General features: G+C 38.1%; 1 long non-coding RNA gene across 3 annotated transcripts; it reads right to left on the bottom strand.

Annotated features, from left to right (window-relative positions):
- Positions 1–368: 368 nt before the first annotated feature.
- Positions 369–27,100, bottom strand: LOC121652631. Of its 3 annotated transcripts, XR_006012645.1 has the most exons (4): positions 2,218–2,543; positions 1,977–2,075; positions 1,806–1,885; positions 369–599 (listed from the first exon to the last, which is right to left on the bottom strand). It is a non-coding gene; the product is annotated as an uncharacterized LOC121652631 (long non-coding RNA). The 3 variants fall into 3 exon arrangements; XR_006012643.1 differs by lacking the exons at positions 1,806–1,885; positions 1,977–2,075; positions 2,218–2,543 and adding exons at positions 21,855–21,868; positions 27,090–27,100; XR_006012644.1 differs by lacking the exon at positions 1,806–1,885.
- Between the last annotated feature and the right edge of the window lie 258 nt (positions 27,101–27,358).

Here is a 27,358-nt window from a genome sequence, read left to right as displayed (position 1 = left end):
GATTGGCCTAATTTGTTTTTTCTTTAATTTGTATTTATTCATTCAGGTTTTTTATACCTTGTTGTACCAATGTTTCATGCTGTGCAATGGAACACTTGTTATTTGCCTATGTTTTCAAATTGGTCTTTGCCCTTCCCTTTACATGACTATAGATAACCCAGCGTTTTTAGAATTCTCTACTCGTAACCAGTTTTCGAAAGGCTGCGTTCTTGCCCCACCCCCTGTTCACATGTAAATGACAGTCCAGATCGCCAACAAAAACCTTCATTTTGCTGAAAAACGTTTTGTAAAGTGCCTCTTGAGCTTTTACTTCCTGGTCCTGTGACAGTACTTGTTCATTTATTAGCTACTAGACCCTGCTCCACAATTATGAAGCACAGGAGCAACTTATGAAGACAATCAACAATATTTGAACTTAAATTGTGGCCATTAAACTTTGTAATTATTTCTTGCAAATTAAACAAACATAAAAGAACATTGTAGGATACATTCATTGTGGGCAATACATACTGTGCGAGAGAAACTGTTGTCTGATCATTTCAAACTGCCTGTTTACTTGCTTGATGCTGGGGCCTCCTGAAATACCTCTGATTGTCCATCTATGGAGAAAAAAGGTATTTGTTTAGATAATCCATGTAAACCTTTTGGCATTTACAGACAAACATTCATGAGAAACGGAAGATTTCATTTGTACTTTGAGTTGCTTTCGTCTTATCAGACATTAGGACTGGGCGATAATTTGATAATATACAGTATATTGATCGATAGGCGTGTGTACGATAGAAAAAAGAGGGACTCAATAGAAAATTCAATAGAAAAAAAACCAGTCACTTCATTTTTCATTACAGCCTATCATGTAGCTCAATACTACAGGCGTAATGTCCTCCAAACCAATCACAAACGCAGACCCAGGCAGACTGTCACCAAGTCCTGGACCTCTCAAACCACAACAAAGAGCACGTGTATTGTAGGAAAAGCGCAGCAAAGAGAGGCGGAAGAAATCGCCTCAGAGAAAGCTGCCTTTACCCTACATTGACTGGCAGCCCACCATGGCTATATTGTAAGTGTCACACCTTCAAAATGCAGAACATAAAATGATTTAACGTGAACGTCAACATTTCTTAACGGACGCACAACCACTGTACTCAGCTGTCATCTGCTGTGCACGTGAACACAGCGCGTGGAGCAACAGGGCAGAGGCTGAGCAGCAAGAGAGCATTGGTGTGGAGTCTGGAGAGAGGAAAGGTAACGGCTGATAAATTAGCTTAGAGTTTGCAAGTTGAATATATAATCCAATAAATATATTGATCAAGGTTCTGATTACACTGGTGCTTTCAGGGGAGCCTTTCTTTGAGGTCTGTAGTGCGACTATACGAGTCACATGTATACACATATATAATAGTGGATGGTAGCATGATTGAAAAAATGATTACTGCCAAAAACATTCTGCTACTATCAGCTGATACAATCAGAAAAATAACACCTGAACAACTACTCATACCATAAAAATAAAAATCCAAATTCGTCATTATTTCACTGACGGAAGCAGATTTCAAGAATGTACATGCCTGGATGTACATGACACCAAGAATGTACATGCCTGGATGTACATGACACCAAGAATGTACATGCCTGGATGTACATGACTTCATGAATGTACATGACTGGAGAGTTAGATCCCAATTTATCCTCTTTATTTATAAAGTTTCTGATAATTTTCAAGCCTTAGATTTAAGGTTTTTATCATCCGTAACTGGAGAGGGACTATGATTCTTATTCTATTTTGTGTGTGTGTATACACTCACTTTGGCTACGCAAGGTGAAGCATCGAGGAATGTCTGTATCCTTAGCCAGGTGACTCATTCTACAGCAGGTACCGTCAGTGCTAATGAGGAGAGAACAGGTCATTAATTCCATCAGATGGTTCATCAGGATCTTTTTATTTAAAAGCTTATTTCATATTAATCATCACTCACTTCAGGTTGGCACAATTACAACAGGATATGTCTTCCTTGTGATCCACAAGCCACTTAGCACTGCAGGCAAAGCCAACAATGTGCCACTTTTCTTCTAAACTAAGAGAAACACGGAAGAGCAAACATAAAGAGTGATAAATATTTTCTTTAGATATTACCCTCAGCACATTACTCCACATTTCTTTCCAAAATAGATCAAGGATATATAGAGAGTTTTACAGAGAAATCTATATGGTCTTACTTTGTCCAGGCCAGTCTCCTTTTTTCACAGGAATGACATCAATACAAGCAGCTCTCACACATATATGGGGAAACAGGAGAAACACAGTCAGCCTAGCTCTGTCCAAGGCTAATAAAAGCTCAGCTCACAAATAACCATTTACCAAAACTTCTTACACACAAAATGTAATTTATCTATAGTCAGTCATCCTATTCTCTGGTAGGGATGTCCCAATCCAATCATGTGATCAGAAATCAGGACCGATCACGTGCTATGTATTCTCAGAATTTTTGGTCCGATCTATAATATTTCAAAGCAAATGGGGAAAATGTATTGGTAAACACAATGACTGGAGACCACTGTCAAAGTTTTTGTGCCTCTGATTCATGACTACATGTCACTCCACTTGTCATCATCTGGCCAATTATTGGTTTGTTCAACCTGCAGGTTGGTAGGAAGCAAACTGGAAATAGGCCCGATTTTTTAAATTTGAATCTGCCTAGTCTGATTGCACTAAGTGAATGCAGTAAATAATACAGTAAATAAAGTGTTTATTTATCTATTTCAGTGTATTGTATTTATTTATTTGAATAAATAAATAAACATGGCAGCATACAGCAGTTTGACCGCATTCAAATCACAAATAAGTTTATGAACGTGTATCAGCAAAGAGCAACACAGATAACTGACTAACCACATGTGAGAAAACGCTTTGACCGAAAACGCGTGTAAACAAGTTAAGCTGTAAAACAAAGGTACCCTGCTGCCATCAGTCATAAAACCACACAAGATAATATCTACTAACAATAGCTAATGTGACTGAAGCAATGATCAGAAAGATGCTAACGTTAGCTTCAAGGCTGTCCACTCAGGTAGAGCATATGGAAAATATCATTTACATGCATTATCCGAGATACTTACCTCACACGGCGTTTGCATGTCCGCTGGGGCTGTAACCAAAGAAAGGTCGGCTGCAGTCTACATCCTTGGAGATCATGGGTCCGCGAGGAAAAGTCTTCACCATAGTCACATTTCACGACAAGTCATAACATGCCAACAGCGAACCTGATTGGACAACACTAATCCCAACCTTCTGTCACTCCTCAAACATCTGGCTAATTATTGGTTTATTCGGGCGGGTTGTTTGTTATGGGCGGGACAAAGCAAAATGAAAAAGGCGCAAACTTTGAAATTTGAATCTGCCTGATAGTATTTATTCACTAAAGTCTTCATTCATTCTTCATATGAATATATATATATACATATATATATGTATATATAGATAGATAGATAGATAGATAGATAGATAGATAGATAGATACAGTCAGTGTCAGTGGCTCAGATAAAGTATTCAGACACCTTCACTTTGTTCACAGTTTGTCACATTTTGTTTCACAAACCAGAGTGATCATCTTGTATGTAGGTGAAAGAGATGTATAGACTTGATGAACATATCACCTGACAGGATGTTTTAAAATAAGAGTATTTTGAACCATCCAATAGCTCCATGTAGATCCATGTGTGGAGGAATTGCTGTGAATATATGCATTTGTATTAACGTGATATTATTTTGTAAGCTGCCAAGGTGGGTTTGGGGTGAGGTGGTGAATGGTGTAAAAAGAAAATAATGGCATAGAGGTAATCTTAATCTGTATTCATGTTCCTTTTTTTTTTTTTAAGTAGAATGTGCATCTCCTGAAGGAGATGATGGATGCTGCTGTGTTCTTGTTGTGTTCTTGCTCTCTGTAGAAGATGTTGCTAGCTTTTAAATGGTGGCTGTTAAAAAGAAAGCCAAATTGTCACATTAAATGAAGCCTAATAGACTTAAAATAAGCTGGGCCCAACTACAGAAGAGGATACGAAGTGGTCAAATATTTTAGTCCGCATGGCTAAATCATCTTTCATAGTTAGGGATAATATTTTGATAGACTAAATCAGTGTTTCCTAAATTTTTTTCTTAGAACACACTTTTTAAAAACGACAATCATCGCTACCCGATTCACTTTAATTCAGCTTTATTTATAAAGCGCATTTCAGGCAACATGATAAAAACAATCATGTCATCTTCAGTACATACACACTTACTAACACAGCCACTCACACAACCACATATGGACACATGCACACACACACAGAATGTTGTTGAGAAAAGATGGCTTGATTCTAAAGATGGCTACTAACGTGGCATGTCTGTGTCAGGCAAGGTGTTCCATTTTCATGGGGCATATGGTGTAAGGAATTAGTAAGTTGCCTCTGCTTGTTGACCAAAGTGTTCTTGCTGGGGTGTAAGTGATGAGCATATTTATCATGTACTGAGGTGCAAGGCCATGTAGTGCTTTGTAAACCATGAATACTATTTTTAAATCGATTTGTGTACTGGTAACAGGTAACCAGTGCTAAGATTTAAGAACAATACTATATATACATAATGTATTGAATGTATTGTTATACATTCATGGATTCATTTTTCTGAGTCTGATTTTGACAAAAAAAAACCCTCAATTTGGAAATATTTTTGAGATGATAGAAAGATGATCTTTTAATGTGGATGATATGACTTCTGAAATTTAGATTGCTGTCCAACATCTATTCCTTGCTTCAGTTGTGCTGTCTTGAGAGAGAGAGAGAGAGAGAGAGAGAGAGAGAGATATGAGATATGATGAGATATTAGATATGAGGAGATATGAGATACGAGATATGACAAGATGAGATATGAGATATTATGAGATATGATGAGATATGATGAGATATGATGAGATATGAGATACGAGATATGATGAGATATGATTAGAGATGAGATATTAGATATAATTAGATATGAGATATTATGAGATATGATGAGATATGATGAGATATGATGAGATATGAGATACGAGATATGATGAGATATGATTAGAGATGAGATATTAGATATGATTAGATATGAGATATGATGAGATATGATGAGATATGATGAGATATGATGAGATATGATGAGATATGAGATACGAGATATGATGAGATATGATTAGAGATGAGATATTAGATATGATTAGATATGAGATATTATGAGATATGATGAGATATGATGAGATATGATGAGATATGAGATACGAGATATGATGAGATATGATTAGAGATGAGATATTAGATATGATTAGATATGAGATATTATGAGATGAGCTGCAATTTTCTGTCTCTGAGCCTGTGCATCAAAGATGAGTATTTCTGTTATGTATTTGTTTAGTTGTAAAATCATGCAATCATGAAGGTAGGTTCTGAACCAATTTAGAACTGACAAGCCAACCCACCTTTCAAACCTTTCCAGTAAGATGTGGTCAACAATGGGCCTTATGTATAACTGTGAGAAGAATGAATTTGTCTGACCATTGTTTTTACTGCTATTTCTGGATCACCTTAACTTGAATAAATAAACCAGCCATTTCAAAGAAATATTGATGAATCATAACTATAATGCAGATGTTGAAAACAATCATTAAATACTTTATAAATGGATTTAGGCAGATTTAACAGACTATCTCATTATTTTTCCCCTCTCAGTAAAACAATATACACATTCTAAATACTTTATAAAACGTTTGAAATAATACTTGTTTAAAGCACACAAAAAAGCAATTCAAAGAGGTACTTAAAGCCAGAACAAATCTCTCTGACTCTGACGTTGATGAAGCTCTGAGTAGTTTGACAGATTTGCATTCTTCACGCAGTACACCTCTCTCCACAGAATATTCCAGGAAGCAGTTTTTCCTCAAAAACAGCTACGTGCACCCACAATCTATTCATCTCGGGACAGATGACAACAGAACTGACAGGTATGTACAGTACATCCCTCTCAAAGAAACCCTGAAAGCTATGCTAAAAGACCCCGTTGTATGGCAAGAATGTGTGAAGTGTCAAAATGTCCCTCCTCCTGGGGTGACTGTAGTGTGTGATGGATCGTGTTCAAGACAAATGCTCTGTGTATGCAACCAGGTATAAATTTAATGCTAATTTTATACCAGGATGCTTTTGAGGTAGTCAACCCTCTTGGCTCAGCAAAGAAAAAGCACAAGATAGTAGGGGTGTACTTTACACTTGCAAACTTTGAGCCATTCTATCGGTCAAGTGTTGATCAGCTGCAGCTCTTACTTTTGTGCACAGAGCGAGATTTCAAATACTTTGGACATGAAAGAGTGTTTTCAAAAATGCTCTAAGACTTGAGAGAGCTGGAGGATAATGGGCTTGTCACTTCTTCAGGTCATACTGTACAAGCAACAGTCTTGTGCATTGTTGGTGACAATTTGGGATCCCACTGCATCGGAGGTTTTACTGAAAATTTCAGTTCCTCCTCTCACTGTTGTAGGTACTGCTTGGTACCCAGAGAGGAAATGGACAAGTTGAATGTCAAGTTTCCAGAAAGAACTGTTGAGAGTTACAAAGAGGCAGTGCAGCTACTACAAGACAATGAGACATCAACTGTAAATGGAGTAAAGTTTGACTGTCTTTTCAATGGTCTTAAGTATTTTCATGTGTGTCTGCCAGGCCTTCCGCCATGCATAGGCCATGACATATTTGAAGGAGTAGTTGCCTATGACCTATCCATTTACATTCAGTACTTTGTGAAGGTAAAGAAATGGATGACTTACCAGCAGCTCAACCGGCATATCAAACAGTTCAAGTACCTGGGTTCTGATGCTAGCTCCGCTCCTTCGGAAGTCAGTGAATGTGGTATTAAGATTGGTGGGCAGGCAGCTGAGAATTGGTGTTTGCTGATACTTCTTCCCATCATTATTGGGGACAAAATCAAAGACACCCAGGACCAGGTCTTGCAGCTAGTTATAATGCTAAAAGAAGTGGTTGAGCTGGTCTGTGCACCCAAGATATCTGCTGGCCAAGTCAGTTTCCTTCAGGTGTATACATGAATATCTTGAAACAAGGAAGCATCTCTTTCCCTCAGAAAAACTTAAACCAAAGCATCACTATCTCCTCCACTACCCATCACTGATCATGAAGCTTGGCCCACTCATTCGCCTGTGGACAATGAGGTTTGAGAGCAAGCATTCATATTTTAAACGATGTGTGAGGAGGACACAAAACTTTAAACATGTTTGTAAATCTCTTGCGAACAACCACCAGTTACTGCAGTCCTACATGAACTCCAGCTCCTTCTTTCCTCCTGCAATTCAAGTGAAAGATTCTACCCCTTACCATGCTGAGTTGTACAGCAGTAAGGTACACCATGCTGTTGAAGAGAGCTTGGTCACACCTGAATTTGTATCCACAGAAGTGCTCTTTCGGGGAACTTTCTATAGAAAGGGCTCCTTTCTATGCCTTAAGAATTCTGAATCTGTGGAATTTGGTCAACTTGAGCTCATACTGATGACAGAAAACAAAGATGTGTATTTCCTTGTGACACCACACACATCATTTTACATGCCAGAGTATGGGCTTCATAAAGTTGGGGAATCAGCAAGTGATATGCTTTGCATCAGTGCTGATCAGTGTCTTGATTTTTATCCACTGGCTTCATACAGTCTGCTTTCAATGAAAGTAATATCACTGAAGCATAGTGTTTTGGATCTGTAGATCTGTTTTCATTTTAATCATCATTTATTCCCCCCTTTTAGACATGGATGACATAGCCACTCTAGTTAAAGAAGCTCTACCAATGTGTAGCACGCCAGCTACACTGCAACCCATTATCGATGTCCTCCAAGACCTTGGGGTGGAAACTGTTGATGATATGAAGCTTGTCCAGTTAAATGACCTTGCAGGTGTGCTCAGACCCATTCAAGCAAGGAAGCTTATTGCACATGTTAAAAGTAAGTGAGGCTCAATCTGTAATATGAGCATATTGCCACCAGTGCCACTGTTGGTCTACTATTAATTATTATGTATGTTTTGTGCTTTCATCTTCTCAGCACAGAGTGTTTCAGCTTCAAGCTGCTCAAACATGGAGGAGGGTTTTACGAGCACACCCTGCCCAAGCCCAATACCCTCTTCTTCTCAAAGTTCATTTGGGAGCCCAGGCGCACCACAAACACCCCAAACAGAAACACTCAGGATCACTTCAAGCCTGGGCATACCCTCTACTTCTCGAAGCTCCTTTAGAAGCCCTGGTACACCTCAAACTCCAGAAACACCATTTCAAACCTCGCCTGGAGGATGCTTCTCCCCTTCATCTGGTAGTGAATGCTCTAGTCCCACTAGACAACTGGTCAGTGACTGGCACTACAATTTTCAAGTTCTTTGGAACATGCTGCTAGCTGTTGTAAGGAAGAAATTAGCCAATCAGGAACGGCCCACAGCTACGGAAAGGAGGGAAGTGATTCGCATTATTACAGCTGAAATTATTGCCACTTGCAAGTCACCAGAGAAGAAGCACTTAAGTGAAATCGCACGGAAGATGGTCCTAGAATATCCAAGCTCTTTGAAAGACATCATAGAAGGTGAAGTTGTTGGAAGCGGATATGATTCTCTAACAAAACAACTTCAGTGCAGAGTTGATAACTACAAGAGAAGTGAGATGCTGGGTAAGAAGAGGATTGTCCCAGATGACATCAGCACTGTACCAGGAAGTAAGAAGCAACGGAAAGACTCCTATGGCTGTATTACGTGGGAATCTGGACCTGTGAATGTGGAAGCACAGATGAAGAAGAAAAAAGACATGCAAAAAATGTTTATAGAAAATGAGAGGAATGAAAGACAAATAGAACAATTGATCTCAGACACCTTCATATCTCAGAGGTAAGGACACCCGGGTCCTTACTGAAGAATGGCCTCTCCTCTTCTCACTTGTTGGCATGAAGGCACACTTCAAACTCTTGACTGGTGTCCACATCAATGAGAGATTTGAGGAGGCCATGGACACAAAATTGGCCAGAGTCCTTGAATATTTTCAGTCTCGTCCACTGGAAAAATCAAGTATAGCTGCAAAACAGAGAGCAGAGATCCAAGCTGGAGGCGGACCCTGTGGGGCGGTATTGATGCTACTTTCACACTTCAAAGAGGATCTTGCAAGAATGTTCCACATGGTCGACAGAACATGCATCGCTGTGGAGGTTGAGACGGAACACCTGCCACCCACCCCATGCATTGTTGTATGTGGTAAGTGAGAGGCAATAGAATGTGTGTGCTCTGCATGAAAATAGAGGCGTTTAAATGGATGGATTTACTTATGACTGTTTTTTTTTTCACAGGAGAGAGTCCATTGTCTGCAACAACTTTCATGGTGGCAGTGGACCAGGAGGTGATTATGGATAACTTGAAGAGCTTCACTGATGCACTGGTTTGCATGTTCATGTGTTTTTACATCTTCAATATGTGTACCCAGTGGAACTCGGGGCCACAATGGAGTTTCTTCAGAGGTAAATGTACTTGAATATTCATACACATGTATTCGTAATATAACTCCTCTGTAGGTTAAAGGGATAGTTAGGATCTTTTGAACAGGGGTTATACGAGCTACTTAATGCATAGTCAGTTGGTAGCTGTTAGTATGACCACAGTGTGCAGTAACATGCACCTACGCTTGCATTAACACTCAGCAATGTAATTCTGTGGATGGACTCAGTAGTAACATGTTTTAGCTGCCTAAAAAGGACCCCTAAGAAATCAATATTTTAGTTTATCAGCTTACTGGACTGATGTCATGACCAGAAGATCCTGGGAATCTCGGTGCATGGATCTAAGAGGCTCCCTGATATGCAAATACTGAGCCCAAAAAAATGATTGATTGAGAAAAACGTATTAAAAACCATGTTAAATAATATAAAAGAGTCAAAAGGGACCAGACTGATTATAATCAGAGCAGCTGGTCAAATAAATGAGATCTAGATCATTTTTGGCAAATAATCACTTTTTCACTGATCTTTTTTGTCTGTATAGTGTAAGATTGTGTTGGTCTCGATACATCAGAGACTGATTGAAGCACTATAACTGTTGTTCTTATAAGATATTAAAGGGAGCTGACTTTTCTTTTGTTTAATTTTATGCTTCATCAGACACCACCATGCTGCAGCTGAAATAAGGCACACATCCCATAAGAAAATATAATCAATAGATAGATTTATTGTAAAACATTAATGTAATGATAGTCATATGCTCTAATGATGAGCTGTGATTTTATAAGAATAAAGGGAGATCATCTGTTTAAAGTAGAGGTCTACCAATAGTGGACCAAAATAACATTCACTGCCAGCCGTTTCCAGAGCAGAGTGCTCCATATCACCAGTGTTTGAACACTTTCACTTATTTTTGAAGAGCCACAGATCATTATGTGCTACTTCTATGTAAACACCGAAACTACCAAATGAGAGCTTAGACTCTCTTCTTTCATCAGAAAAAACTGTTTCTAGTTTTTTCCGTTCTTCAGTAATCTGCAGTAGAACTTGGGGTAGTTGCAGCAAAAATGCTTTTTTTTAACGAAAAAGCTGAGAAAACTAGCTTTTTGTGCAACAATGCACTTCAAGTGTAAAAGTGACTTTGTTGGCAATATTTGTTACTTTAGTGACACCTCGAACATCTTACTTCTATCTCGAACATGTTTACTTCTATGAAACAACAAAAACAACACTGAGGATAGAGTTTTGGTGGCAAAATAATGTCTTCACCAGCTACATAAGCAACAGCAAGGTTGTTTCACATCATCATGTTTAACAAAAATGTCTGTCTTTCTATTGATCTGTCCCTCTTTTTCTCCCCTCTCGGCAACCAATATCTGTTAGCCGCCAAACATCCTGTGTATCTTTTATTTGAGATTGATTAGATTGTTGTTAATTTTTAGTTAATATTGTGTTGCTTTCTAACAGTGTTTGTATTTTTTACCACTCCTATTTGTCCAGGTGCATCTTTAAGATCAATCCTGACAAGGGCTCCAAAGTAGAGCGCCAGGAAAAGAAGAAGAGCGTTGCAGTGAACCCCAAAGTGCTGAGCCTTATCAACTGCATTGCGGAATTTGAATGGAGTACTTAATGGGCAAGTTGCTTATGGTCACTTTGCATGTATTAAAGGTGTTGTGTGTGGACAGTGTGTTCTATGAGGGGCCGTATAGGCCATAATATATTCTCACACTCATACATGCATACATTCTTACTCTCACATACATATAATCTTTTCTCACATACATATATTCTCTCTCTCACATGCATTCATTCTTTCTCTCACATACTTATACTCTTATTCTCACATACATATATTCTCACTCCCACATACATATATTCTAACTCTCATACATATATTGAATTTATTAAGATTGTATTTTTCATTATATTCTCACTCACACATACATATTCTCACTCTCACATACATATATTCTTACTCTCTCATACATAAATTCTCACTCTGACATACATACATTCTTTCTCTCACATATATTCTTACTCTGACATACATATATTCTCACATACATATATTCTTACTCTCACATACATTCTTACTCTCGCATACATTTATCCTTAAGCTTGTTACATACTCCACAAGAAGCGAGAAATTTGTTCTTGTTCTCGAGGCCGCAAGAGCGAGAAAAAAGTTCTTTCTTGGCAAGGCGTGTCATACTCCGCGAGAAGCTGCATGCGAGATGGGGCATGGATTACTGCGGGGGGGCTCGTCTATGTGCACCGAGCCGGTTGACCCGGTTATTTTTTATTTTATGTGAAAATTGGTCAGTGACACTGCAAGACGGTGCACGCGGCAGAATCTGCATCTTTATGTACCTTGTGTTTGAAACATTTTTGTACTTTCTCACCACCTCGATCAGCTGTTAATTAAAGCTGTTCATTCATCCTTCATCAGTAGAAATGCAGAAGTCACTACGTCCCCCTTCATGCTTTGACACATTTATACGCCCACCTCACATGTCCGACCAATCACGCAACACTTCCCGGAGCCCCTTGAGAAAAAAGTTCGGCCAGCTCGATGTGGCAAGAAGTGTCCTTAGTCACGTCCGGCAAGAACAAAATGACGTCATTTTGTTCTTTGACCCTCGAGAACAAGAACAAAGTTCTCTCTTCTCGTGGAAGATGTAGGGGCCTTTACTCTCACATACATACATTCTTTCTTAATGCAATGACATCTGCATGTAAAATAAAGAATACATGTATGTAAGAGATAGGGATGGGCATCGATTTTCGAATATTCGAATAGTCGTTAAATCATAAAAATTCGAAGAGTGATTCATATGTGGGCGAAAAGAAAGTTGCGTTATTGCAGCATAGCAACGTGTCAAGATGATTCTCGCTGTCTGTGGAAGACAATCACATTGGTGGCAACGGTGCACTTCATATCCCGTGTGTTTAATGTTTAATGGGATTAAAGCTTGTTTCATACTCCGCGAGAAGCGAATATTCGAAAATCGTAAATTAGTAACGCCCGATTTTCGAATAGCAATTTTGCCTGAAATGCACATCCCTAGTAAGAGAAGTATGTGTGTGTGTGAGGAAGAGAATTTATGTATGTGTGAGGAAAAGTATAGTGGAAACGGAAGGAGTTGGTGGAATCGGAAGGCAGGGAATTTATCGTCCTGTGATTGGCTGAGAAGCAGGGACAGCACTGTGTCTTGGTCCACTCAAAATTATGAAGAAATGAGACTGAAGAAGGGTAGCAAGACATCGATACTTTTGTCAGTAACTAGTAATACTCAATCGCATTACTCTTCAAATAAACTAACTCAGTTACCGTTACCAAATGGTGTTACTAGCTTAATTAATAAATTTTAGCAAGCAGCTGTGCACTCCTTCCTGTTTACAGTGGCGATGCATTAAGGGCAGTATCATGTCGTCCGCTTGTTAAAAACCATGTTGGGTTTGCTTTCCTGTGAAGTCGCTAATATCGTCATTCGCGGGTGGCAGGTTTTTTGGCTCATTTTATTAGAGTGTAGTTTCTTATTTCCTCTGCTCCCGCTGTGAAGCCCTCCTGATTTTGTCACTACTGTCCACAATAAAGCCACAATCTCTGGATGCAGAATAGGATACGTGAATGTATCAGTCTTTTCCCCCACTACGAACTAGTGTGTGCAGAATGAGACATGCATCGGAGGGGTTTTTAGTTCCAGTTCTCATCCAAGAATATATCTATTTGAGAGTAAGAATGTATGTATGTATGTATGAGTGTGTGAATATATTATGGCCTATACGGCCCCTCATAGTGTTCAGTGCCGTGTCTGCATTGCTGAAAGTCTCTGTTTTTATTACAGCGTTGTGTTGGGGTGAGAGCAGTCACACAGCCAGTGTGAGCAGAACGTCATGTAGAGATTCGGAGTTTCGCCTTCTTTTTCCACAAGTCCACTGTTCTCAGTGGAAATCTACATAGTTCTACTTTTTCAGTGTTTTTAAATATGTAGAATAGGTCAGATATGAAAAATAACACCTGCTGTTTCACATGAATAAGGATGGGAATCAAGAAATTGTTTCAAAAGTGTGAGCAGAATGTCATCTAGAGATTCGGAGTTTAATCTTTTTCCACGAGTGCACTGTTCTCAGCAGAAATGGTCAGTTCTACTGTTTCAGCATTTTTAATATGCACAATGTGTCAGACAAGAAAAAATAACACCTGCTGTATGACATTGAAGTTATTTCAGATTTAATAATAAAAATGCTATAAAAGTGCAGCATTTTTTCCTGTTCTGTTGTTGCAGATGATATCTTCTGAAGAAAAACGGTGGCACAGTAGTGCAGCTCACCTCACAGCTAGAAGGTCCTGGGTTCAATTCCTGCCGGGGACGCTATGGGTGCTGGGGTGTGTTTGCTCCTCCACATCATCAGCATCCACAGCCTGGGTGGGGTTGGCTAAAGGGCCTTCTCTGTGGAGTTTGCATGTTCTCCCTGTGTTCCTTTATGTAAGTGAACTCCTCTCAAAAAAAACATGCACCAGTACACTGCCTCCTCCTGGCCATCCGGGGCACCTGAGGGGGTGAGTAGAGTCTGGCTGCATAACGTGATCCTTCCACCAAAAGAAGGGCCTGCTCACCCCTCAAGCAAAGAAGGAGACTTGCGCTCCAGTGCAGGGCCCTCCCTGGATTGGCAGAGGGAGAGCAATGCCCAGTACTGTAACTTAATAGGAGCACAGGGTGATGAAAAATGGGGAAATACTTGAAATTGCACCTTATCAGAGTTCTTAGCGGGGGGCTTTTAATTTGAAAGTAGCAACCGTTAGTTTGCACCATGATCATCTCCTGTCTTGATGTTTCCTGGTTTTAAAACTCCTCGGCTGTGGGTCACACAACAGTGCAGGTCATCCATCCAGCAGTGGAGGCGGAAATAAATGTTCCCTCTGAGGCGACAAATCGGCGGACCAAAGCAGAGCTCCAATTTGCCACCTTCTGTCTAAAACCACGGACTGAGCCGCCAAAAGGACGGGCAGATTGGAGGCTTGGTGCTCAGTGTAAAAACGGCAAGTGCTCTCAGAATTAATGAATGAAGAATTTTTTATTAGTGTCCTGTCCAGTCCCCATAGGCTCACATGACAACATAGAACAAAAAAATCCAAGACCAAGAGGGTTTTTCAAATACTTTCCAGCGACAAGTCCAGATTTATGAAGAAAAAAGGAAACTTGTATGTTAAATCTTAAGGTTTTCACAAGTAATGGCGGCTTCAAAAATAATCTCATACTTTTTGAAAAATATATTTTTTTTTACAGTTGTTTTCAGTCAATTACTATTACGTATGTTTACCCTTCAAAAAAACATGATTAATTCCCTAAAACTTTAAGGCAACACTTTGAATGACTGCTTATTTCTGTAATGAAAATTTGAATATGAACATGTTAAATTGACTATGATAATATATTAATAATGTAATTATATATTATGGTTACTTTTATGGGTAAATCTTAAAACTACTGCTAATATCTTCTAATACATGTAATGTCTTATTGAAAACGGTAATGAACCTGTAAAAAAAAAAATGCAACATTACATTGGAATGTACTAATACCAGGTAACAATTGAAATTCTCCCAATATCTCCAAATCTACAGGCATTTTATGTTTTTAAAAATACATGTATGTAAAAAATACATGTAAGAATTTATTCTGTAAAATGACATTACTTAAAGTGCACTTTTTGTAAATTGATATGTTTTGAATGGTCTTTATACAGTAATGTGTAGTAAATTACTTTTTTGTCTGTACAAATACTACTTATTGCCTCTAAAAATACATAAAATCACCTTAATGATGCATACTTAATGACCTATAATTTTGTCGAAAACCCCAAAAATTTCTGGAATTTTACATATTTCTTCATTATTATTATTAGGAAATATGTTGAATTACCTTTAAAAAACATAATAAAAATGTAATATCATATTATGGTTAATTACTTGTAATTCTAAAGGTACATCTTTAAATTACTGCAGTATCTGTTAATTTACAGTTATTACATTGTCTTATGGAAAATGGTAATAAACCTGTAAAAAAAAAATACAGAATCTTTATGTAAAAGTACAGGTAAAGATGTACAAATACAATAAATCGTCATTAAAAAACATAATATTAATGTAATCTTACATTATGGTTGATTAACTGTAACTTAACTGTAACTTAAATATAAAATCTAAAATTACTGAAAATATTTGTAAATCTACTAGCATTCCATTGTTTTATTTACAGGAAAAATCTGTTAAAATTTACAGAACATTTCCTGTAAAATTAATTTTTTTTTTTTACAGTGTACATAGATTAAAGGCTTTAGTAAAGTCATGAAATAACGTAAAACCACCTTAATATATAGATCAAAGGCTTCATTATATTAAAGAAATCAATTTTTTTTTATTTTTTTTATTTGTGACGCTGGTGGCAGGTAAGTGACGCTAATGCTGTAGGTGACGTAGTTCCGGGGAGACGGCAGATTCAAACTAGGCGCGCCCAAACATTTACACTTTCTTTCAATTGTATTTTGTGCCAGCCTAATCAAAATATTCTTTAAAGTAGGAAAATAGTGTCTTTATAAGGTACACTCAGGAGCACAGCGGGGAGGATTTGGCCAGCCTGACAGATTTTATAGATCGTTGTTACGACAGAATCATCATGGGGAAACCAAACAACACGTCAACCCCCTCCACCTCATCCAAGTCCAAGAGACAGCGAAATGAGGATTCACCTGGAGCTATTTCACCAACGGGGAACAACTCAACAGATGTTCTGACCTCTGTAGATAAGAAACTCAGTAGTTTTGATGCAAGTTTGAGCCTGGTAGAAATTCTCCACAAGGAGTTCCAGGCGCTACGTGAATCACTAGAATTCAGCCAGAAGCAGGTGGAAACTCTGGCTGTAGAAAATGCGGGTCTCAGAGAGTCGGTAAAATCCCTCAACGAGGGCTTGACCCGTCTCTCGGAGGAAAATAAGAAGATGAAGGAAACGGTGATCGATCTGCAGACGCGGAGCATGAGAGAGAACCTGGTATTTGCAGGGATTCCAGAGCAGATGGAGGAGGACCCCGAGACCACGGTGAAAAACTTCATCAAAACCCACCTGAAACTCCCGGAGGAAACAGTGAAAAACATCTCCTTTCACAGAGTCCATTGGCTCGGCGGGAGGAAACCCGGGTCCAGCAGACCAAGACCTATTGTAGCGAAGTTCGTTAGCTTCAAACAGAAGGAGCAGGTGAAGAACCAGGGCCACGAACTGAAGGGAACGAACTTTGGAGTAAACGACCAATATCCGAGAGAGATTCTGGACCGACGGAGAGTCCTGTTTCCCATCAGGAGAAAATCCATCACGCAAGGTGCTCGCGCTGTCATCGCGGTGGATAAATCATTTATTAATGGACAACTGTACCGCGACCCGGACATCACTCCGTGGCTCTACTGACTTGGTATGTGCTTTAATTTTCCTGTTTTCTCACTAGATCATGTTATATCCATAAAACTGCCATAAAAGATAATTTAGTTAACAGTAAATCCACTGCCCGTCTCCACTACACTGTTCTCAGCACAGATGCGTTTTTTAAATTACTTTTTTCATTTGGCACTGTCGCTCTTTTTACTCTTTACACTTCTTCTCTCCGACCCTTTAACGGTTAACGGTAACACTTGTCATTATATTATATACACATCAGCACTTTTCATGATTCACAGGAACACACACAGAACAGCACAAGCACACACACATCTCTGTCACAACCAGCTGGCAGATACACATGCACGCGGAGAAGCAGTGGGATGCACACACACATGCTTCAGTAATATGCATATAGCCTCATCTCTGTGGTTGGTTCATGAACGAACTCACATTTGTCACTTGGAATGTGCGTGGAGCTGGTGTAATGGTTATAAAATGATTGTTGAGATGTGGAGCAAAAGAATGTAATTTGGTGGTACTATGTGGTAAAATTGTTATTTGCTTAAAACCATCATAGTGCCAAAAAAGAGTTTATTCTGTGGTAACTGGAAGTTGCAGAACAAGTATACTGTGAATGACAGATCGAGTGATCTATGATCGACTACTTGGGTCTTAAAGCCGTAATGCATGCTGTGAAAAGATACATTAGGTTGATAAAATGCTTGAAAAATGCCATTGATTGAATGTTATTCAGTTCATCTTGATTATACGTGGCTTAATTAAATATTTGTCTCAAGATTTTGTGTTAGTAGGGTTTGACCTGTTTATCGTGTCTCGATTGATTGTGCCTGAGTGAACGTAGGGGAAACGTGTTGCTTCTGCTTGTCCATTACAGCACTGGACGTGGCAGCAGTAACACCGTGTCTTGTGTTTGTTTTGCATTATTCCTCTCTCAGTTAAAATCTTTATTTTATTAATGCATTTTTATGTCTGTGTTCATGTTCTGTGCAATACGAGAAACAAGTTTTAACCGAAAGAATGTTTAGAGAAGTAGTTTTAGGCAGTATTTAAGTTTTACTTGCCACAGTTTTCTTGCTAGTCGCATCATGTGGCAGAAGTAGCATTGCAGCACAGACGGTTGTATCGAGTGTGTGCAATGTTTAGCATTCAGAGAAGATAGGCCTTATTATAAGTTATTGTGACCAGTTAAATATTTCTGTGATTGTAAAATACTAGTGCAAATGTTTTGAAAGACGGAATACATCAGTTCGGTTTATTGTGACTGTTAAATAGCATAATATTTTCATTTCTGTTTGTGAATGTACATGCTAACTTCTGAATATGACCGTAGTAATGTAGTTACCCATATTTAGAGTACAGTACTTATTCAGATTTGCGTTTGTATAGAGATTTTGGTAACTAATATGAAGTTATACCTAAGTTAAGTTTTATTTTTCAATGTCAAAATGTAATGTATTGGTGAGAATTGTGTTCTTGTGGAAAAAACTACATTACAGCACTGGACGTGGCAGCAGTAACACCGTGTCTTGTGTTTGTTTTGCATTATTCCCCTCTCAGGGGCGTAACATTTTCTGGAGGCACCGCTGGGATTGAATGTAGCGAGGTCCGACTTCTGCCACTAACAGATGTCTCCTGCTCTCATTCAGTCCCTTTCAACATACCCAGGCAGGCAACATCTAGTGGACAATACAGTGGCGGCCTACACATCTGTAACAAGAAGCAAAAGCCACCAGCGCTCTCCCCCCACAGCTACGTCATGGCGGAGGAGAAAATGTTATGGGTGTCAGCAGGAAAATCTGGAAAACTGCACTCACTGCTTTAGGTGTGGCAGCAGTGAACACTTCTCAGCTGGCTGCAGGACTGGAAGACTCGGCCAATTCAGACGGGGTGCTTTAAACGGGCAAGGGTTACCCCAGCGGGGCAGGGAGTGACCACCTCATCATCAGTGCCCCAACTCTGTGCACACTGTGGCATATGTGGGATAAATGTGAGACTCTAGTGTGAGCGGCATGTAAAAGCGTGTTATATTGTTCCAAAGCATGTCAATATGAGCACTGGATTGTTCACAGAAATCAGTGTTCAACAACTTCATGTAACACTGTCCGAGCTAAACCTCAAAAGAAAAAACAAGCCAAAGTTGCACCATTAGTTGGACAAAAATACTTGATTGACTGCCACATTCAAGGCCAGCAAGTTACAGCTTTATGGGACTCTGGGTCACAAGTGACTGTAGTTAGTGAACAGTGGAAAGCAGATAATTTGCCACATGTGACACTGAGACACATTTCTGAAATTACTGAAGTGAATGACACTTTAAACCTCATTGCAGCTAACGGTGGAGACATGCCATACATTGGATGGATAGAGGTTGCATTCAAACTAACTGCAGATGCAGGAGCCCCCACAACGGAAGTTGTTGTCCCCACCTTAGTGATTAAAGGTAACTTCAGTCTAGCTTGCCCCATCATTGGTTCAAATGTTATTGGACTTATTGTGGATACAGAACTACAACAGGACCAAGTCACTAATAGACAGCAGTTCATCAAAACTGTTCAGGCAGCCTTTTCTGATTTCTGATTTTGGAATCGAAGATGCAGGAGTGTTTGTCAACAGAGTTGTTGCTGAACAGCAATCACGGGAGTGTGCTGTCAAAACAATTAGAGGACATGTGAATATACCCAAGCATACATCTGTAAAAGTGGAATGCCGTATTCTGACAGCACCTTTGCAAGAAGAAACAACACTGATCTTGAACCTAGCGTCAGCCCGCAGTGGTCAGAGGGCTTGGAATTTACAAACACTCTAGTGGAACTGAAAAAAGGGGCAAAACCATTCATCACTGTGGATGTGCAAAATCCAACAGATCATGACATCACACTCAATGGCAGAACAATTGTCGGAACAGCACAGCCAGCTCAAGCAGTCTACCCAGCAACAGTCTTTCAGCGGCCCTTCTCCGCCCACCCAGTAACAGTAAATAAGGTGGAAGTGAAAAAAAAAAAACCAACTCCTGATTGTGATTGGGACCCACCAGTTGACTTGAACCATCTTAATCCCCCTGAAAAGGAAATAGTTAAACAAATGCTAAGAGAAGAGTCAGATTCCTTTTCCAGGTCTGATGATGACATCGGCTCCATCGAAAACCTGCAGCTTTCCATCTCACTAAAAGACACAGAACCTGTGGCTAAAACATATCTCTCCGTCCTGAAGCCGCTGTATCAGGAGATGAAGACCTACCTTCATGACCTCATCACACAAGGTTGGGTGAGTAAATCCACTTCTCCTTATGCTTCCCCGGTCGTGTGTGTTCGAAGAAAGGATGGCAGCCTACGCCTTTGCATAGACTACCGTGAGTTAAACCGAAAGACAGTACCAGATCGCCAGCCCATCCCCAGAGTACAGGACATCATGGATGGCCTGGGAGGCAACTCATGGTTTTCACTGTCAGACCAGGGTAAGGCTTACCATCAGGGGTTCATGGCGAAGGAAACTCGGCCCCTCACTGCTTTTGTCACCCCCTGGGGTCTGTATGAATGGATCCGAATACCTTTTGGCCTAATGAATGCACCAGCTGCCTTTCAACGGTGCATGGAAGAGTGTTTGGGGGAACTCAGGGATGAAATTTGCATTCCTTATCTTGATGACGTATTAGTGTTCAGTAAGTCATTTGAGGACCACGTTAAACATGTCAGGACTGTACTGAGGCGACTGAGAGCACATGGCATAAAGTTGAAGCCAGCCAAGTGTGAGATGTTTAAAAGAGAGGTTCGTTATCTTGGGTGGATCATTTCATCAGAGGGCAGTAAAATTGACCCTGCTGATACTCTAGCAGTCAGAGCTCTGAAAGACAAGCACCCAGCCACTGTGGGAGAACTAAGAGCCATGCTGGGTCTCCTGAGTTATTATCGTCAGTACATTCGAGGTTTTTCCCAAACTGCGGCCCCTCTTTATGACCTAATGAGAACTCCTGCTGATTCACAAAAAACTGACAAGCGTGGCCAGAGAACAAGGCAGAGTAAAGGAAAACAAAATGGTGCGCCCTCCAACCAGCTCATCGTATGGACGGAGAGACATCAACGCTTGCTGGAGGAGCTCTTGGATCACCTTGTGGAACCACCGGTCCTTGCCTTCCCAGATTTCAACAAATCTTTTGTTCTACACACAGACGCTTCCAATTTGGGCCTGGAAGCAGTTTTGTATCAGGAGCAGGAAGGAAAAATGCATGTGATAGCCTAAGCATCCCGAACCCTCACGGAGTCTGAGAAGAACTACTATTTCCATTCTGGGAAATTGGAGTTCCTCGCCCTTAAATGGGCGGTGTGTGAAAAATTCAGAGACTATTTAATAGGCTCATCCTGCACTGTGTATACAGATAATAATCCACTCAGCTATGTCTTGTCCACAGCAAAACTAAATGCAACTGGATGTCGGTGGGTTGCTGAATTAGCGGATTTTCACCTCACCATCCGATATCGGCCCGGAAAAGAAAACACTGATGCTGACGTTCTCTCAAGGCTGCCAGTGGATTTGGACACTATGATGCAACGTTGTACTGAGGAAATGTCATATCGCTCAGTGCAAGCAGTTGTACAGTCAGTTGAGGATGCAGGTTCCAGTGCAGTTTGGTCCATGGTGCTGTCTTTTCAGGACAATGAAATCAACAAGCCAGAGCATCAACCTCTCTCTCTCTGAAAGAGATTTGTCAGGCTCAGAGGGACGATAAAAATATCAGCCCAGTTATCGAGTGTCGTCAGTTAAATCAGAAACCCAGCAGCAAACAGCTGAAATCATTCAGTACACACAGTAAAAGATTAATAAGTGACTGGGAAAAACTCACCTTAGATGATGACGGTATCCTGCGAAGAAAAACAGCCACACGAACACAACTTGTTCTGCCTGAAAAGTACAAGGCAACTGTTTTGAAGGAACTGCATGATAATATGGGGCACCAAGGAGTCGAAGGAACCACTTCACTGGTAAGAGAATGCTTTTTTTGGCCCTACATGCAGCAGGACATTGAACGCTATGTAGCTTGTAGTTGCTTATGTTTGAAACAAAAGAAACCCACTCGAGACACTAGAGCACCATTAACTAATATTGTTACAACCCAACCTTTTGAGTTAGTGTCCATTGATTTCCTACATGTTGACAAGTGTGGAGGCGGGTACGAATACATAAATTACAAAGACCACCTTAATAGATCAAAAGCTTTATTAAAGTCATTAAATCAGATAAAACCACCATAATCGATAGATCAAAAGCTTTTATAGAGTCAGTAAATAACATCAAACAACCCTAAACATAGATTAAAGGCTTTATTAAAGTCATGAAATCACAAAATACAGTAACAGTAGATAGATCAAAGGCTTCATTAAATTCAAGAAATAACTTAAAACCACCTTAATAGTTGGATCAAAGGCTTTTTTAAAGTCTTGAAATCACTTAAAACCACCATAATATGTCAATTAAAGGCTTTTCTATAGTCATGAAATCACATCAAAAAACCCTAAACACATACCAAAGGCTTTATTAAAGTCATGAAATCACAAAATACAGTAACAGTAGATAGATCAAAGGCTTCATTAAATTCATGAAATAACATAAAACCACCATTATATATAGATCAAAGGCTTTATTAAAGTCATGAAATCACACAAAACCAATTTAATAGATAGATCACAGGCTTCATTAAAGTCATGAAATCAGATAAAACCACCATAATAGATAGATCAAAGGCTTCATTAAAGTCATTTGTATGTCATGATGTCATTTGTCATTTGTCAAAGTCATTTGTATGTCATGATGTCATGACTTTACAAATGTAAAGTCATGACATTAAATTGAATTAAAAAATTACAAAAATATGGAATTAGAGGGACAGCACAAAATTGGATTAGAAGTTATTTACAGGACAGAAAACAATATGTACAACTACAAGAAGTAAAGTTGGAAATACAGAATCTTACCTGTGGGGTCCCCCAGGGGTCAGTACTGGGCCCTTTTCTGTTTATTTTGTATATAAATAATTTAAAAGAATCCTGTAAAAACCTGAAACCAATATTATTTGCGGACGACACAAATTTATTTTGTAGCGGGGAGAATCTGCAACTGCTCCTGGATACAGTGGAAAGAGAAGTCTCAATATTAAAGAGATGGTTTGACAACAATAAATTGACATTGAATTTAAATAAAACAAAATATGTCATTTTTGGAAATCATCAAATTAACTCAAACAAGAAACTAAGAATAAACAAAATAGAAATAGAAAGAGTAACAGCTATCAGGTTTCTTGGAGTAATAATTGACGATAAATTAAATTGGAAATCACATATAAGCTACATCAAGTCAAAGATATCCAAATCAATTGCAATATTACTTAGAGCAGGGCTACTCAATTCGGTCCTACGAGGGCCGCAATCCAGCAGGTTTTCCATGTATTCCTGTACCAACTCACCTGAGTCAAATTAATGAGTTATTGTGTAGAACCTGATTGGCTGTTAGAGCCACCTAATTTGACTCAGGTGTGTTGGTGCAGGGATACATGGAAAACCTGCTGGATTGCGGCCCTCATAGGACCGAATTGAGTAGCCCTGACTTAGAGCCAAAAATCTTATAAATTCAAATTTACTATATACTTTGTACTGCTCCTTCATACTCCCATACCTGACTTATTGTGTGGAACTTTGGGGGAACACCTACAAAACAAATACAGAACTCATATATATTATTCAGAAAAAAGCAATAAGAATTGTTTGTAATGCTCCGTACAGACAACCCACAAACCAACTCTTTGTCAATTTGAAAGCGCTCAAATTCAGAGATCTAGTTGACTTTAAAATAATACAGTTTATGTATTTACTAATTCATCAAAACGTACCACAAAGTATCCAGGGGTTGTTTCAGATAAGGGAAAGTACATATGCTCTACGAGGTACAAGTATGCTAAAAACATTTATGGTACGAACGAAAACAAAATATCATTGTGTTACAACTAAAGGAGTTAAGCTATGGAACACTTTAAGTGATGAAATGAAATCATGTCAAACTTTTAATAAACTTAAAAGTACTCTGAAAAATCATATACTACATAAATATAGGACAGAAGCATTTTAATGTATATATGCATGTATGTATGCCTGAGTGCAAGTATGTGTATGTATATGTACGTGCATGCCCACGTATGTATGTAGCTGTGTATGTTTATAAGTATATACATGTATGTGTATGTACATGTGTATATGAGTATGGATATATAGGTATATGTATATATGTGTTTATGCATGTGAATATATATGTGTATATATATAAATATAATTAGAGTGTACGAATCTGCTGAATGACGACTATCATGTAACATATATATGAATAATTCCATTGACGGCTGATAGGTAACTGATAAATTATTTATTGGTATATTGTGTTTTAAAAAGGGGCAGGTATCATAAGTTTTCTTCTTCCTGCTCCTTTTCAAGCATGGTTGTGCCTTAAGATGTGCTTTTGATTTGTTTTTGTAAAATTTTATGTTGCTTGTGCATAGCCATGTGAGAAATAAATAAAAATAAATAAATAAAAATAAATATAATCAGATAAAACCACCATGATAGATAGATCAAAAGCTTTATTAAAGTCATGACATCAGACAAACCACCATAACAGATAGATCACAGGCTTTATTAACGTCATGAAATCACATCAAACCACCGTAAACATAGATCAAAGGCTTTATTAAAGTTATGAAATAATTTAAAACCACCTTAATAGATGGATCAAAGGCTTTATTAAAGTCAAGAAATCAATTAAAACCACCATTATAGATAGATCAAAGGCTTAGTTGAAGTTAAAAAAAGACGTAAAAACACCATTATAGATAGATCAAAAACTTTAATAAAGCCATGAAATCACATCAAACCACCATAAACATAGATCAAAGGTTTTTTTAAAGCCAAGAAATTACAAAGACTATTTTAACAGCTTGGTCAAAAGATTTATTAAATTCAAGAAATCAATTAAACCACCACTAAAGATAGATCAAAAGCTTTATTCAAGTCATGAAATCACATCAAACCACCATATGATATAGATGAAAGGCTTTTTTAAAGTCAAGAAATAACGTAAAACCACCATAATAGATAGATCATAGGCTTTATTAAAGTCAAGAAATAAATTGAAACCACCATAATGGATAGACCAAAGGCTTTATTATAGTCATGACATCACACAAACCACCAAAATAGATAGATCAAAGGCTGTTTAAGGTCATGAAATCAAATCAAACCACCTCAATAGATACATCAAAGGCCTTATTAAAGTCAAGAAATACCATCAAACCACCTTGATAGAGAGGTCAAAGAGTTTATTAAAGTCGAGAAATCAATTAAAACCACCATTATAGATAGACCAAAGGCTTTATTGCAGTCAAGAAATCACATTAAACCATCATAAACATAGGTCAAAGGCTTTATTAAAGTTTAGAAAAGACAAGAAACCATCATAATAGATATATAAAAGGCTATTTTAAAGTCATGAAATCAGATAAAACCACCAAAATAGATAGGTCAAAGACTTTATTAAAGACAACAAATAAATTAAAACCACCATTATAATTAGATCAAAGGCTTTATTTAAGTCATGAAATCACATCAAACCACCAAAAACATAGATCAAAATCTTTATTAAAGTCAAGAAATCATGTAAAACCACCTTAATAGATGGATCAATGGATTCATTAAAGTCAAGAAATCAATTAAAACCACCACCATAATAAACAGACCAAAGGCTTTATTAAAGTAATGAAATCAGAAAAAAACAAAAAAATAGATAGATCAAAGTGTTCATAAAGTCATGAAATCGGATAAAACCACCATAATAGATAGACCAAAGGCTTTATTAAAGTCAAGAAATCACACCAAACCACCAGAATAGATAAATCAAATGCTTTATTAAAGTTAAGAAAAGACAAAAAACCACCATAATAGATAGATCAAAAGCTTTATTGAAGTCATGAAATCACACAAATCACCATAACATATAGATCAAAACCTTCATTAAAGTCCTGACATCTGATAAAACCACCATAATAGATAGCCCAAATGTATTTTTAAGCTCATGAAATCATATCAAACCACCCTAAACATAGATCAAAGGGTTCAATAAAGTCAAGAAGTAATGTAAAACCACCTTAATAGATGGATCAAAGGCTTTATTAAAGTCATGAAATCAATTAAAACCACCAAAATAGATAGGTCAAAGACTTTATTAAAGACAACATATCAATTAAAACCACCATTATAATTAGATCAAAGGCTTTATTTAAGTCATGAAATAACATCAAACCACCATAAACATAGATGAAAGGCTTTATTAAAATCAAGATGTAACATCAAACCACCTAAATAAAGAGATAAAATGCTTTATTAAAATAAAGAAATCGATTAAAACCACCATTACATATAGATCAATGGCTTTATTGAAGTTAAGAAAAGACATAATACCACCATAATAAATGGACCAAAGGCTTTATTAAAGTAATGAAATCACACAAAACCACCATAATAGATAGATCAACGGCTTTAATAAAGTTGAGAAATTACATAAAGCGACCATTATCGATGATTCAAAGGCTTTATGAATGTCATGAAATCACACAAACCACCACAATAGATAGATCAAAGTGTTCATAAAGTCTTCAAAGCAGATAAAATCACCATGATAGATCAAAGGCTTTATTAAAGTCATGAAATGACACAAAACGACCCTAAACATAGATCAAAGGTTTCATTAAAGTCAAGAAATAACGTAAAACCACCTTAATAGATAGATGAAAGGCCTTATTAAAGTCATATCATCACCAAAACCACCATAATAGATAGATCAAAACCTTTAGTGAAGTCATGTAATCAGATAAAACCACCATAATAAATAGACCAAAGCCTTTATTAAAATCATGAAATCACACCAAACCACCAGAATAGATAGACCAAAGGCATTATTAAAGTAATGAAATCAGAAAAAAACAAAAAAATAGATAGATCAAAGTGTTCATAAAGTCATGAAATCAGATAAATCCACCATGATAGAAAGGTCAAATGCTTATCAAGGTCAAGAAATCAATTAAAACCACCATTACAGATACATCAAATGCCTTTTTGAAGTTAAGAATAGACTAAAACCCACAATAATAGATAGATAAAAAGCTTTAATAAAGTCATGAAGTGACACAAAACCACCATAACAGAGAGATCAAAGGGTTTTTAAAGCCAAGGCACAATATAAAACCACCTTAATAGAAGGATCAAAGGCTTTATTAAAGTCAAGAAATCAAATAAAAACAACATTATAATTAGATCAAAGGCTTTATTTAAGTCATGAAATCACATCAAACCACCA

Source organism: Melanotaenia boesemani, chromosome 14, assembly GCF_017639745.1.
Source record: "Melanotaenia boesemani isolate fMelBoe1 chromosome 14, fMelBoe1.pri, whole genome shotgun sequence".
In the NCBI taxonomy this organism is placed as follows: Eukaryota; Metazoa; Chordata; class Actinopteri; order Atheriniformes; family Melanotaeniidae; genus Melanotaenia; species Melanotaenia boesemani.
Note: the sequence above shows the minus strand (reverse complement) of the source record. Positions and strands in the feature narration are given on the sequence as shown.